Genomic DNA, 14,685 nt, shown 5'->3' with positions numbered 1-14,685 from the left:
GGTAGAATTCTATGGTCAGCTTTTGGCTGTCAGACCCAGAAGGGACTGTCTCAGTTGCATATGGTCATCCTGCACCCGTCCCCAAGTATAATCTCATACCAGCCAGCACAAATCAAATGCCTGTTTGAGGCAGAGCATAAGTATGGAACTGCCTTGAGCAGCTGTAGCTCTAGAGCTCCTGCCCCAGGGTCATGGTGCTTGCCTCTCGCCGACTACCTTGCCTCGGTTTCTCCCTTTCATTAGCATCAATCCTGAGGGCACTTCCTAATCAACATTGTGCCCACTAAACCTCCCAGAGAACCAAACGTGCGACACGCAGGGTAGTATCTCATGATAATTCTAAAGAGAAATTGGCAATGTGCATCCTCATGTGACCTCTCCTGATTTTCAACTGTCTACAGCTAATTTAAATCTTCCTCCCATCAATACATCTGTAAGGCTACATGTAGATCTCAGTTACGGAGAACACAGTTCAAAATTTGGCCAAGAGAGTTGTCCCAAAACAAGAATGAATAAAATCCGTTTCACTGTTGAATGGGTCCCAGCTTAGACAGCAAATGAATTTCCTGATGACCCTTCTCTTAGACCATCCTTTGGCCATTTCTGCTTGAGAGGACAGACTTCCCGAGGCAGCAGATTTCTGCCAGGCTAAATTACGTAAGGTTTGTTGAATCCAAGAATAAGGCACCGATTGTCACAGGCACCTAGAGCATACTCGTTCGTGCAGTGTGGTTAGCAATCTGGTGAAGTTAGGTAGAACAGGAAAGGCCATTTCAGTGTCAGGAGTGACAGCCAATCAAAGTCTAGCACAATGAGTCACCACTTTCTCAACAAAAAGAAAAAAAAACAAAAACAAAAACAAAAACCCACGTATTTATTTTCTCAGTTTATTCATGTCCTTGGCCTCTTCTCATATCTGTTCAGTCAACTGTCGGTGACAAATTCTCCTCTTTGACATTTTAGATGAAAGGTCGAATGGTCTAAGTGTCCAGGAAATGTAATAAAAAAATGATTATATAGCAAACCTCAGAATAGATATTGATAAACACAAAATGAAAAGATCAAGGAAAACACATTCCTGTAAAATAAATATTACAGACATTTTCATAAAACTGTACACAAATAAAAACAAGTTACTTGGTAATTAGTCAATTAATCAGTCAATTAACACAGTAAAAAAACATTCTACTAATGAACTCTTAAAATCAGAGAACAAGTAAAACTGCACTGACAGAAAATAATGGTGTTAAGAGTGTTCCATATCACAATGTATGCTACGCAGCCCATGTAGAAATCAAAGCCAAATCTATAACATTAGGGCCACTTATTTATTTTTATTAAAAATAAAAATAATTTATTTATTTAATTTATTTATTTTATTTTATTTATTTTATAATAAATTCTATTTATTTTTTAATAAAAATAAATGAAAGATCTAAAATAAAGAAGAAGAATAATGATAAGGCACTCCATTAAAAAAACATGTAATTTGTAAGCACAAGAGTTTCTTCTTTGAATAAATAAAAATAAAACTATTCATATAATACTGTGAACAGGAGCTGCATATTGTCTATGTGTGTATTTGTACGTATATGTTAAAGGACGTGACATGTGACCTATCATACGTGCTAATTACACTATCAGAAGCAGGAGGCCCTGATAAAGATTTCTGAAGAATGGGATGTGAGAGTAAGCCTGGTCCAGAATTATGAGAAACAGGATGTCGGCGTCAGCTCAATGTAACTACCTAAAGAAAATTAATCCTATTTTACTAAAAGTAGGATTGTGGGTGACAACTGTAGCTTTCATATAAATAGTGTTTAAAAAATCCCCTATAGTTTTGTTGCTTCCTGCTGGCTACCTGCATCAATTCAGGGTAGTTTTTATAAATTAGCTAAATTCTATATTCGCTAATGATATAATACGGTATATATGTTTTGGACCATCTTAACTGCGTAAACCTGTTGGCTCAGTATCTTTTTTATGAATTGTCCTTTTGAGATTTTGCATCAGGTTAGTCATTCTTTCTACTTTTATTGTCAATTTTAGTAATGTATCCAAATAATATTATCCATTTCAAAACAATTTAATTGGTGGATTATACATATCTGCTACAATTTCAATAATAATAATAATACCAGTGATGTTTATTCTCCTCTCTCTCTCTCTCTCTCTCTCTCTCTCTCTCTCTCTCACTTTCATTGGAGAAAAAAGGAATCAAGACTGAAAGGAAATATGCCAATTTATAAACATAGAGTTAGCCACTTTGCAAATTACTTGCTACCTAGGTCAGTTAATAAGAACCCAGTAGATATTTGCTGTTACTAGGAAGAGAATTAACATGATTTCTATCAACATATCAAAGAAGAAAAGCCATATTATTATCTTTATAGATGTTGAAATATGGGTTTTATAACAATTGACATTTGGTCCCAACGAAGATATTTAATAGTTAATGTGACCTGAGTGAGCACCAAATGTCTGCCCAACACCATGCAGTTTCAAATGTATTGTTTCATTCAATTCTTAAAATGGCTCTGGTTGGTGCTAAAGCACTCTTTTCAGACAAGAAGACTAAGGCCTAAAGAGGTAAATCCACTTGTTTGCAGTCGTGCAAGAAGTAATCTATTGGACTGAGGAACAATGGGATAAGTAGAAACAGAACAGGAGACGCAGATTGCTACTTTTGTACTTTTTCATATGCTTTTCCAATTATTGGGTACTTTATTATTTTTTTTATATATATGATAGTCACAGAGAGAGAGAGAGAGAGGCAGAGACACAGGCAGAGGGAGAAGCAGGCTCCATGCACCGGGAGCCCGACGTGGGACTTGATCCCGGGTCTCCAGGATCGCGCCCTGGGCCAAAGGCAGGCACCAAACGGCTGCGCCACCCAGGGATCCCCTATTGGGTACTTTAAATCTAATTTATGAATTGCCTATACACACACACACACACACACACATATATACACACACACACACATGCACATGCACACACACCCGTAGGCACATATGTACACATATGTATGCTTATATAGAGTAGGGTCTGCATTACTGATATAAAAATCATATAAAACCATAAAAATATTATATGATCTAATATAAATTAAATGAATATATGAATTATGATACTATATGTAAAGAGAATCATTTTCAAAAGAAAATTGCTCAAATGTAGAGGCTTATGATGCATTAGAAAAAATATATAGTATTATCTCATTTAATATTATTTTCATAAAATTACATAACCAAACCATGTAGTGATAATCACATTCATTAGGTCATAAGTATTTGTGTAGCTTATTTTATCCTACATTTTATTGTATTTCATAGTTGTCTGCCAAAAGAATGCCGTTAACTCAATAAAAGTATTTAAGTAAAAATACGTATATAAATCATAATATTTATTTATGTTTCCTTTAACATGTTCGTATTGCAAACATATACTGGTTTACAAACTGCATTTACAGTTCAGGGTTCATTGGAATCATAGCTTACATCATGAGATCTGGTTATCTTGCAGCATTCAAAGATAATTACTGGGTGTCACTGGAAGCCTTGCATCCTTTCCGATACCTGCCGGGAATTTTAGAGTGCCCTTATCACAACTGGTTATTCCTGAGGCGGATTTGTGACTTCTCCTACCCTCTAGGAACTTTTCACGTCCTCCTTCTTATAGTTATTTCCTTATTTGCAACTTTTATGTGAAAGAAAAATAGACCTTTTAGCCCCCCAACCCCCCAAGGTATCACTGACAAGCAATACTGAACACTGTACTTCGTCACAGCCCAGCATATGGTACAAAATTAAATTTAGACGTATTTGGACCTTCTGTTCCTTAAAAGTAAAGGGACTATCTTTTCTCTTCCATCAGGGGACTTGAGGTTGTCCTCCCTGCTAGTGTGGCTCCCGCCTCCCGTTCTATGGAGGAGCTCCCTCTACTTTCTCCAGACTCCTTCTTTCTCTTCTAGTTTGCATATACCTGACCTCTGAACTCTTACTCATTTTCCCCTCAGACAAGTTTATTCTTTGATTTATTTGAGTGCTACCCTAAGAACAATCTTTTCAGTTAAAGTGACTCCCAAAGTGTTCTGTTAACCAGTCATCCTCCCTCCCTTGAGGCCACCTCTTAGGTTTTTTTCTTCCCACAACATTTACATTAAAGCAGCCTAATAAATAAATAGCTATTTCTAGCAATCATCATCTGGTCTCACAACATTTCTATTATGTGGTCATTTCAAGGACTACAGATTTAAGATGATCTGCTTATCTTTCCCTCAGGTCTCTCACACCCACCCCTAAGGCCGGCCTGCTCCCACCAGCCCCTGGCCGACATGGTCTCTAATCACATTTCAGTTCACACAGATATTAAATGAGAGAGGTGGACTATAAGGTTTCTGAAGATATTTTCCATTTAAATAACCAGAGGTGTGCTTTCGCATATATCTAGTAAGCAAGGGAAAAAGAAATATAATTGACCTAACTACTACATTTATTTCATTTGCTAATAAAGCTTTCTTTATGATTTGAAATATGAATTCTCAAGCCCATTAAAATGCAGTGCTAATTATATTTTCAGAAGTATCCATTTATTTCCTTCCTGGATTTCAATAAAAACAAGCTTTTAATTTTCAGTGCCATCTTTATAAGACGCTTTTATTTGTAGAAGTAACAGTACTTCAAGAATAATATTTTTTTTTCTTTGCACCATGTCTCATGATTGTAAAATCTAATCTACAGCTCTAAGTTGGGACTTCTCTAGGGAGAGCTGGGGCGTTGGTGTCATTTCGCTGAATTCTGTGTCTCAGAGAATTCTTAGAGATTTACAATTGTCTGAACCAAACTAAGTTAGGAGAGTAAAGAGAAAGTAAGGATAATTATTTGTGGGGTTTTTTTTCAAGTTTTTATTTGCATTTCCCTTAGTTAACATTCAGTAAAGTAGTTTCAGGTATAGAATTCAATGACTTATCACTTACATACCACACCTGATGCCTATCATAAGTGCCCTCCTAATACCCATCACCCATTTAGCCGACCCCCTCTACCTACCTCCCCTCTGGGAATCCTGTTTCTTCCCTAGAGTTAAAAGTCTGTTTCCTGGTTTCTCTCTGATGTTTTTAAAAGAAAGACTCCTTATGGAGCATTTTGTGGAATTGAATTAAGACTTTAAAAATTACAAACAGTCAACTATATACTTCCAGTATATTGTTTTTAAGCATCAACATCTGTCTACAATAAAATGAGAAAATAAAATGAAATAAGACAAACAGGATTTTGCATTGAAAAAAAATTGCTTTGAAATGGTCAACATAAGGGAAAAATAACTGAAAAGCAGAAAGATACAGAATTTTATGATATTTTCCCTGGTACTTAACCTTGTCATATACTATTCAATTAAAATATGCATTATTCTTCTCTGAAATATCATATTTTAGGTGGTCAAATCTGGTCATACCCCATCTTTCTACAACAGAACTTCAACTTCATCTTCTAAAACTGTATTGCTGAAAAAAATTGTATGTTGCACATCAAATCTCTTAGACACACAGTTGTCTTGCTATGACATGTTCTCACTCTTGTTTTTTTTTGGGGGGAAGGGTTATTTGTTTTTAAAGATTTTATTTATTTATTTACTTACTTACTTACTTACTTATTTATTTATTTATTTATTTGAGACACAGAGAGAGAGGCAGAGACACAGGCAGAGGGAGAACCAGGATCCCTATGGGGAACCCAGTGCGGGACTCGATCCCAGGACCCCAGTATCATGATCTGAGCCAAAGGGGGCACACAGCCACTGAGCCCCCCAGGTTCCTCTGTTTTTCTCTTTTGAAGGGAATTCTTTTCAAATAAAATTTTCTTCCACCTTATAATAAAGGATATGACTTCACTTTTTATGTTTGGCTACTGTCTGCTTTCCAAACCCAACCCTCCCCTTTCCTGCCCTACCTTTGGGCAAGCTGATAAGAAAGATCAGGCGCTCCTTTCTCTGGGAACCAGAAGTTCAAACTAATCAACCCCGAGCCCATGTGTGGGGACCTGCATCCCACCTACCTCTTACACACACACACACACACACACACACACACACACACACAAAGTCAACTTCCTGTACTCTGACAAGCCATTTTTTTTGACCCGCGGAGGCCAACACTTCTCTCCCCAGAAAGGTTCATTATACGAACGATAAACATGGCTTCTTGGTATGTGTGGGTAGCATCATCAGTCCCAAAATCCAGACTAAATTTTGGGTGAGCGGCCTGTCATGTTTCTGTTTCTGTTCAGCACACTTCCACATTTAGAAAAGATCTCCCTCTGCCCATGGGATGATACAAGTAAAAGTCTTTCTTGGCTAGTAATTTCTCCAGGGAGGTGATGAGAAGAGCCTTCTTTTGTAATCAAGAACATAGGGAAGAAGAGGTAATTGTTTATTTCATACAGTTCCCTCTATTTTAGTTTTTTAATCAGTGGGCATCACAACAACAACAACAACAAATCAGTGACTGCCAGCATTGTGGCTATGCTCTTTAAGGAAGGTGAAGATCAATTTAGCATAATAATTTTATTCTTATTTTCTGATTCACTTCTAGGAGTAGGGTTCAGTTGTACATTTTTTGTCCCATGATACACCTGAAATAGGTTAGACAAACATACTAGCTACACAAATCCAAAGCCTTATTCTTTTTCTAGAGCCAAAATTTTCCCTATTTCTGCTCTTACCTTAATTATTTTTCCCAGGTACAAGGTTTATTATGACCCACTCGGGGTTATATAATTATTCACATGACCCTATAAAATTAACCTTAATTCAATGTCAAAATTTGTAATGCCTTACATTTAATTCACCATAATTTTTTTCCTATTATTAAATCCCTAGAAAGAAATTAAAGGACATAAGTAAAACTCCTTTAGAAATGAAAAAAATAAACGATGGAATCATCCTTGTTTTATCTTAGAGACATCATCTTACCAAGATCATACCACAATCCAAAGTAAAGCTGTCTTTTCTTATGTCCATTTCAGACCTTAAAGGACAAGTACAAAAACACATTCAAGAGAAAACTGGAGGTTAAAACTATGACAAGCCAACATGTGCAGAAAGTAATTCTACAAAACGAAGTACCCAGTGCTCATCCCCTAGGGTAACATTATGTCAGCATGTCAGGCTGTTACTCTGACAGAGTAACCCGAGGGAGGTTGAACAATGTCTGTGTCTTAGGTAATGTCTTGGTTCAGAGAGCTCAGAGGACCTGTGCCCTATCAGGTTCATCGGAACACTAAATCTTTAGAATAAGTAGATGTGATTTCATTTTAAACCCAGTTCTTTCTAAAACATTGGTTAGACCGAAATAAACCCCAAGTCCCTAAATTTGCCTTTCACTGTAATCCCTGCAAATGCAAAATATGGGAGGCCTATGACATCAAAGGCTCCCAAACTTCCTGTAAAAGTATCCCCACCCAGTGCTCTCAGTGTTCCTGGAACCATACTGAACATGAAAATAATTTCTAGAATCATATTGATGTAGCTTAACAGATACTGATGCCATTTTAACCTACCGAGGTGGTGAGACTGAGCACTATGGCCTTGAGAGCACTTTGGCCGTTAACATAGCACCCATCAACTTAACTGTTTGATGTATTATTAGGAAATTTTCCGCAAAACGATCTGCTATCACCATAATGAAGTTCTGTGCTTCCCATTATGCAAACAAATGGACAGTGTGGTCAGTGTGAATTTCTTCCCAGAGTCCTTTCATGGCCTTATGCTTAAACTTTGCTTTCTGTGATTTCCAGAAGTCAGCAATCTACACGGAGTTAACATAATTTAATTAGCCATTTCAGTTATTCTCACTGCTTGGATCACTAATACTACAAGATTAAAGACTTAGTGCCCTCTTAAAATATTTCTTTCCCGATTCCAGTCCTTTGGGTCCGTATGTGAACTACAGTAGGCTTCTGTTGTACAAATACCAAGGTTAACTTTGGCAAAATTCCTTAATAGCGCCCTTATTTTAGTTCTGGTCAGAATGTGCGCACCACAGCCCTTTTATTCATTGTGTTTGCCTCTGATGGAGTAAGTCAGTGCCTAGACACCAGTGTTTTAATGTTTCCAATATTACTAGGAGATTCTCTTCCTTCATAATTGCATGACAGCTGTGACCCTGGACAGACTCTATCTGTGAGAACGGAATGTGATACTGCAGATCAGCATGCATCTCATAGTGCAGTTCTAAAATGAAGGACCTATGTTTTTTTTTTTTTCTTTTGCTGAGAAAAATGCCTTTTACCACTATCCCCTTAAAATTAGGATGGTTTCTTATTAAGAAAGTGTCAGTGATAAAGGAGTGTCAGACTATTGAATTCTTCCTTCTATTTTGAGAGTCAGAGTTGATTTGATTGCACTAATTTGACTGGTCAGGTTTATATCTTGTAACAAGCCTTTCCAAATTAGGCTAGAAGGAAACTAGCATAGGGAAAAAGTAACTATGGCTTTATCACGGGCCGGTTTGACTTGTTAGACGCTGTGGCAGCCATCTTTCAGATCTTGCCAAGATTAAGACCTCAGAAAAACCAAATGAATGTAAAGTATTCTGGTCTCCCCAGGACCTTGGGATACCTTGTTATTACTTATACTTTCTTCTGAGAATGGCCAAAAACCCTCTTTAGAGGTTACACAGGTCACTAGTACCTGGTTATATGCAGTTTTCTTTTAGTTTCTCAGGATCCTGGACTTCAGAAATCTCAAAATTTTCAAACCATTAAAAAATTCTGCTTCTAAAGACTAGCATATGCCATATTTAGAGGGCATATAGTAAAAATGCACAAGTTATTTAAATTTTTTTGTTTTAAGAAGTTAATTTATTTCAAATGGTGCCCAAATAATTTAAGGATAAATATAGTAGAATCATTCTACCAGGACATTTTTAAGATTTTTCTTTCTAAATAATTATAGTACCATACTACTTTATAAAGAGTAAAATATAAATTTTGTGACTTATAATTTTAATGATCCATTGAACACCAACTCTTTCAGTCATCTTGATTTATTTCCACAATAATCCTAAATGTAGATGCTACTGATCCTTTTTTTTCTTGAAGCTTTAGCCAATTTATATTTTTAAAAATATTCAAATTTGGATAGTTTTTCCATATTATAAGATTCCAGATTATATGAGTCTTGTTTACTATTTGAAAAGTAAATTGTTCAATTTGAGGGGAAAACATTTTCTAAGGAAACACTTAGAAGGAAGATTTCTGTGGAAATCTTCAAAAAGTAAGAATGCTGTCATAGAATGTCAAACACCTAAAATATATTGCATTGTCACCACAGGCTAAAATGAGACCTAACCTATATTATGTCTTCCAAGAGCAATCAGGTGTATGGTTGCCATATTGGAGGAGTGGTCCTAGAACCTCTGACCCTATGATACATCATATGGTGCACAAAAGAGTCCAGGAAGAAAGTTAAAAAAATCTGTCAACCCAATATGAACCTTGAGCCAATGTAGGAGAAGCCTATACCTATTCCAGTGTGGACATAGCCAAACTTTCCTAGTAATGAGCTGATTTATCTATTGCTTTCATAGATTGTATCACCCTCCAAGTGATCAGGGACCACTCTGTTTATTATCATCATTATCATCAATGTTACTATTTTAAAGCTTTTTTTTTTAAATTCATTTATTTATGAGAGACACATACAGAGAGAGGCAGAGACACAGGCAGAGGGAGAAGCAGGCTCCATGCAGGGAGCCCGATGTGGGACTCGATCCTGCGACTCCAGGGTCACTCCCTGGGCTGAAGGCAGACACTCAACCACTGAGCCACCCAGGCGTCCAATGTTACTATTTTAATCTTGACTTCTTCTGTGAAATAAAGGCTAGAATTCAGACTGACTTGGGGACTAAGATAGCAAGTATAAAGTATGTGATAAAAAAATAAAATATGTGATAATTTATGGAATATCTTTTTTATTTAATCTATATGTCTCTGGGATTTCTCTTATAGGATAAAGGAGGATTATGTGAAAGCAGACATTTTTTAAATGAAAAATAAAGACAATCTCCATATAAAATTCTGTTAAATGAAACATTAGCTGCTTCTTAAATTTATTCATGCCATGAATATTAGTAAAAGCAAACAGTAATTGTGAAAATATCTCTATGGAAAGTTTACAAGTGACACAAAATACTTTTTTCATGGAATAAAAAAGAAAAATTCATGTACACAAAAATGATTGAACACATCTCTTTTCTTCGCTGTGTGACCTTTACCAAAAACAGGACTATAACCTTGTATATATATATTTTTTATTTTTTTTTATTTATTTATGATAGTCACACAGAGAGAGAGAGAGGCAGAGACACAGGCAGAGGGAGAAGCAGGCTCCATGCACCGGGAGCCCAATGTGGGATTCGATCCCGGGTCGCCAGGATCGCGCCCTGGGCCAAAGGCAGGCGCCAAACCGCTGTGCCACCCAGGGATCCCCCTTGTATATATTTTGACTTTGTTTCATAGATTTAAAAAAATTCTACAATATTAAAATTCTGTGTTAGATATACAAAATCCAAATATCTATCTAGTAGAGAGATAGATAGATCTCCTTATCTGTAAAGTGGTATTGCTTATCTTAAATTTTAAACTTTTAGGAGTGACAGGTGCAGTATTTTCAAAGAGTTAAGGCATGATCCATTTATTATGAATATAAAAATTAGTTGTGTGGAGGATTACTTTAGCTTTGAAAGACTCACTTATGCTTTAGATAAAGGCATTTTCATATAGCTCTATGAATTTAAACCTTTTAATGCAAAAACCAATATCAGACACTAAAATATGAAGTGCTGTTCTTCTTGTTTAACTTGAGCCACTTGAAATAAGTTATGACTTTGTATATCATATAGGTATAGAAATTACCCTCTTATCTTGTTGATTGATCTATAAATAAATAATATATACATCAGTAAGCTCATTTAAAGTGAAGCCGGGGGCTTTGTAAAATCCTACTAGTAATCTTTGCAAAAAAAAAAAAATAGAACTGATCATACATACAAAGTTAAAGCATCATAGTATTATGATTATATCTACCCATAAAATACCATGAACAGTTATTTTAAATATAGATGCTAAAGTTACTGATTAATCCTGATTATTTTGTATGTAATTCACCTAAGCATTTTGCTTTTTCTCTTCATCTTGCCATCTGGTTAGTCGAAGCTCTCACAAATGAGAATATGCAGCGAGACACAGGATACAAACTAGCTGGGGGTATGAAACTCAGTGGTACAAGATTTATTGACACAGCTGCTTGATTTATTTTAATGTTTTTTTTCCCCCTGGTTTTTGCAAAGCTGGAGGCAGATGCATTATGCAGGAAACATGATGTGGTAGTTTTAAATGATGGCACTGAAATGTCTGACACTCTTCCCATCAAGAGGTGGAGTCTATGTCCCGTTTCCTTAATCCTGGCCTAGAGGTCATAGTCTGGTGTAATAAATTTTGAGACAATAATACTGAATAAATTCCTAGGCTTGATCACAGCAGACCATCCAGCCTCCTCCGGAGTCTCTTGGAATCCCCGCTCACCAGAAACTCTGCTTGGGAAGCTCAGTAGGTAGGAAGTAGGACTCTCTTAAGCTTTGTCGTGCTGAAGGCACTGGGATAATAAGCATTGCAGCTGACAGCCTAAACTGAGCTTGCAGCTGACAACCAACAATTGACAAGCATGTAATTGAGTCTCTTGGATGACATCAGCAGAAGAGACCCCAAGCAAACATTGCCCAGCCAACCAATTACCGAATCCTTGTTCCACAAAATTGTGAGCAAAATAAAATTATTGTTTTAAGTCCTAGATATTTGGTATTGTTACATAACCATGAGAATCAGATCACCTGGGCCCCAACTCTGCATCCTTTACCCGATTGAGGATATATTCATGTTTAAGCTGAATTTGATTTAGGAACCAACATAAACACTTCAGGAAAAGGAATACGTGTGTCGTATGTACAAATTCTCTCTGCATCGAGGAAAATACCCAGATTACCAAAAGGATATGATAGCAGGAATTCAACTTTTTAGGCCATCTCGCCCTTAGCTTGCACCTGTGGGTATATGAGAGGTCCTGTTTGACCAGCTAAAAGAGCAGGAAAAAAGCCTGCATTGGGTTTACAGATGGCTCACTCAGTATTTGGATGCAAATTGAAAAGCAATAATGGCTGCATCACAGCCACATTTGTGGTGCCCTGGGAGACCGTCAATGCACAGGAGAGAGAAGAGGAGTGTCACTCGGAGCCCAGAGAACAGCTGAAGCGAGAGATTTGAGGTTCATCCATGCACCATGCACCTCCTCTCCTTTTGGAAGTTTTTCTTCAGGAAGAGGGATGTGTGGGGCCCGTGGAAGACTTGCCTCCCAGACCTGTGTGAAGGATTAGGTCTGCGTGACTCAAGGGTTGGACTCTGGCGACAATGAGAATGTGTTTTTCAGGTCTGTGACTGCAGGAAATGGAACGGATCAAGGGCTCCAGCTGATGTGCTCTGCAGTCTGTTGCTCCACTTCCCATGTTTCTCCCAGGCTGCCCCCCAGCCAATGGCTGAGTGTGTGTGGGGGGGTACAAAGGCAGGTGGTGAGGAACTTCTCTGACAGGCAATTTGTATCAAGAATTCACTGATAACCTTACCAAACCGTCCTTCAAGCTGCATTGCAATCTAGTACCCTTCACGGATTGTCCTGTAAGACATAGAAACTTCTTGCAATAGATAATATTATTATCATTTACTTTTAAGGACAACAGAAGCCTAATGATGTCAGGATCATTTTTTAAGGTCACATGGTTGGAAGTGTTACAGCTGGACTTTCCAACCAGGAAGTCTGATAATAGAGTCTGTTTAATACAAATTAGCTAAAATAACATTTCCCCAATATGATTTTTATTGAATCTTGTATCATTTTCTTTTAAGCACCAAGAAAGTTAGCGTCTGGACTCTGGGAGGAAATGTAAACATTTTTATGCCAGGACTTAATGCAAACAAGATGCATATTTAAAGTAACGTACCTATCTTATTACTAACTCCGCAGGTGAATTCTGGTATATACTGTTACCAGACTTATATAGGCTACACTCTGATGAAGTAAACCACAATACATGTTTTAGAAAGAATATATTTAGAAGACATGAGTAAGGCATCTTGGTTTCTGGATTGCACATTTTAATTTGCATAGGAAGGCTCAGACTCAATCAATCAATCAATCAATCAATCAATTTTCAGTGATTCAACACGTACCGAGTTCAGGGTGCTGTCCTTATTATGAAATCACCACCATGGCCCCAAGCAGCTAATTAGGCACCTATGATGGGCATTCTCAGGGGTACATACCACACTTCTATGTATGTAGCTGCAATGGGTATGCAGATAACATCATACAGTGCCTTTCTGGAACAATATGTCTTAAAATTAGCATAGTCGACAATAAGTGATAGTTTAAGCAAATCACTTTGGAGAGGCTCTCAAAATGATTTTAGTAAACCAATAAATATTCTTTGTTTCTTTATATTTTTGAATGTTATATAACTTTCCAAGTTTCCAGACTCAGAGGTTACGCTAACAACATCTTCCTAAGGATATAAAAAATGTGTACGTTGAGATGAAGAAAAAGATCTATTTATACAAATTTGGCATGTCAGCCAGTAACAAGGAGACTTAAGGCTTCAAGAGGAATTATTTTAAATTAAACTAATTGGAGGTTTTATTTTAATTAGTGCTCTGAGAAGATTGTTGCAAGAAATTAAAATTCAGGTTTTTTTTTTTTAATGAGAAATGGCTTAGGGCAAATCGTTTTCATTTTTCACAACTAAACTTTAAGTGAATCATGGGAAGTAGAACATTTTTTTCTGAGTGACCTACCATTAAATACAAAAGTTTCTTCAATATGCTTTCAAAATTGTTACTTTTACTCCTTGTGCATTTATAGTTGTATTAACTTTCTTTTTCAATACTTAAAACATCTGCCAGTTGAGGTAATCCAATATTTTTTCTAATCCTAAAATTATTTCTTTTAAATGGGAAGGAAGCATTTCTTTCATAAGAGAATAAAGTATACAGATATAGATGTACTGTGGCAATTCAAAAATATTAAAGCTATGTTTCTTCAACAAGAACTTTTTAAAAACCAACATTAAGAACCATTAAACAATAATTGTTTAATTATTAAATATTAAACAATATGAATTGTGATCTCAAATGAAAAAAGTAATCATTAGGCTATGTTATTTGAAAGTCATGGTATGTCTTTGCTAATTTTAATATTTGAAATTTTAAAAATAAATTTGAATAGAATTTCATAATACACTTCAAAATAAATACATTTATTTAAATGATTAAAATTACTAAATATAAACATATATGAATAATATTATTAGCAAAATTCCAAAATTATTGCTGTAAATTTGGTTCTCAGCTTCTTTCAGACAGATGGAATGAAAAATAATAATCAGACACTTGATTCTTATTGCTTAGTAGGAGAAATCATCAGTTCACAAAGAAACAGATGCCTTTATCTTAGTGTTTCAAAAAACATTGTCAGGGGCTTCCTTCTGGAGTTCTGAAACAGAGAGAGATATCTTCAAATATCTATTCAATGGCAGACTCTGGAAGCAATCCTTAATATAAGTTGGGACATGACACTGGA

This window comes from Nyctereutes procyonoides, unplaced genomic scaffold (genome assembly GCF_905146905.1).
Source record: "Nyctereutes procyonoides isolate TBG_1078 unplaced genomic scaffold, NYPRO_anot_genome, whole genome shotgun sequence".
NCBI lineage: Eukaryota > Metazoa > Chordata > Mammalia > Carnivora > Canidae > Nyctereutes > Nyctereutes procyonoides.
Note: the sequence above shows the minus strand (reverse complement) of the source record.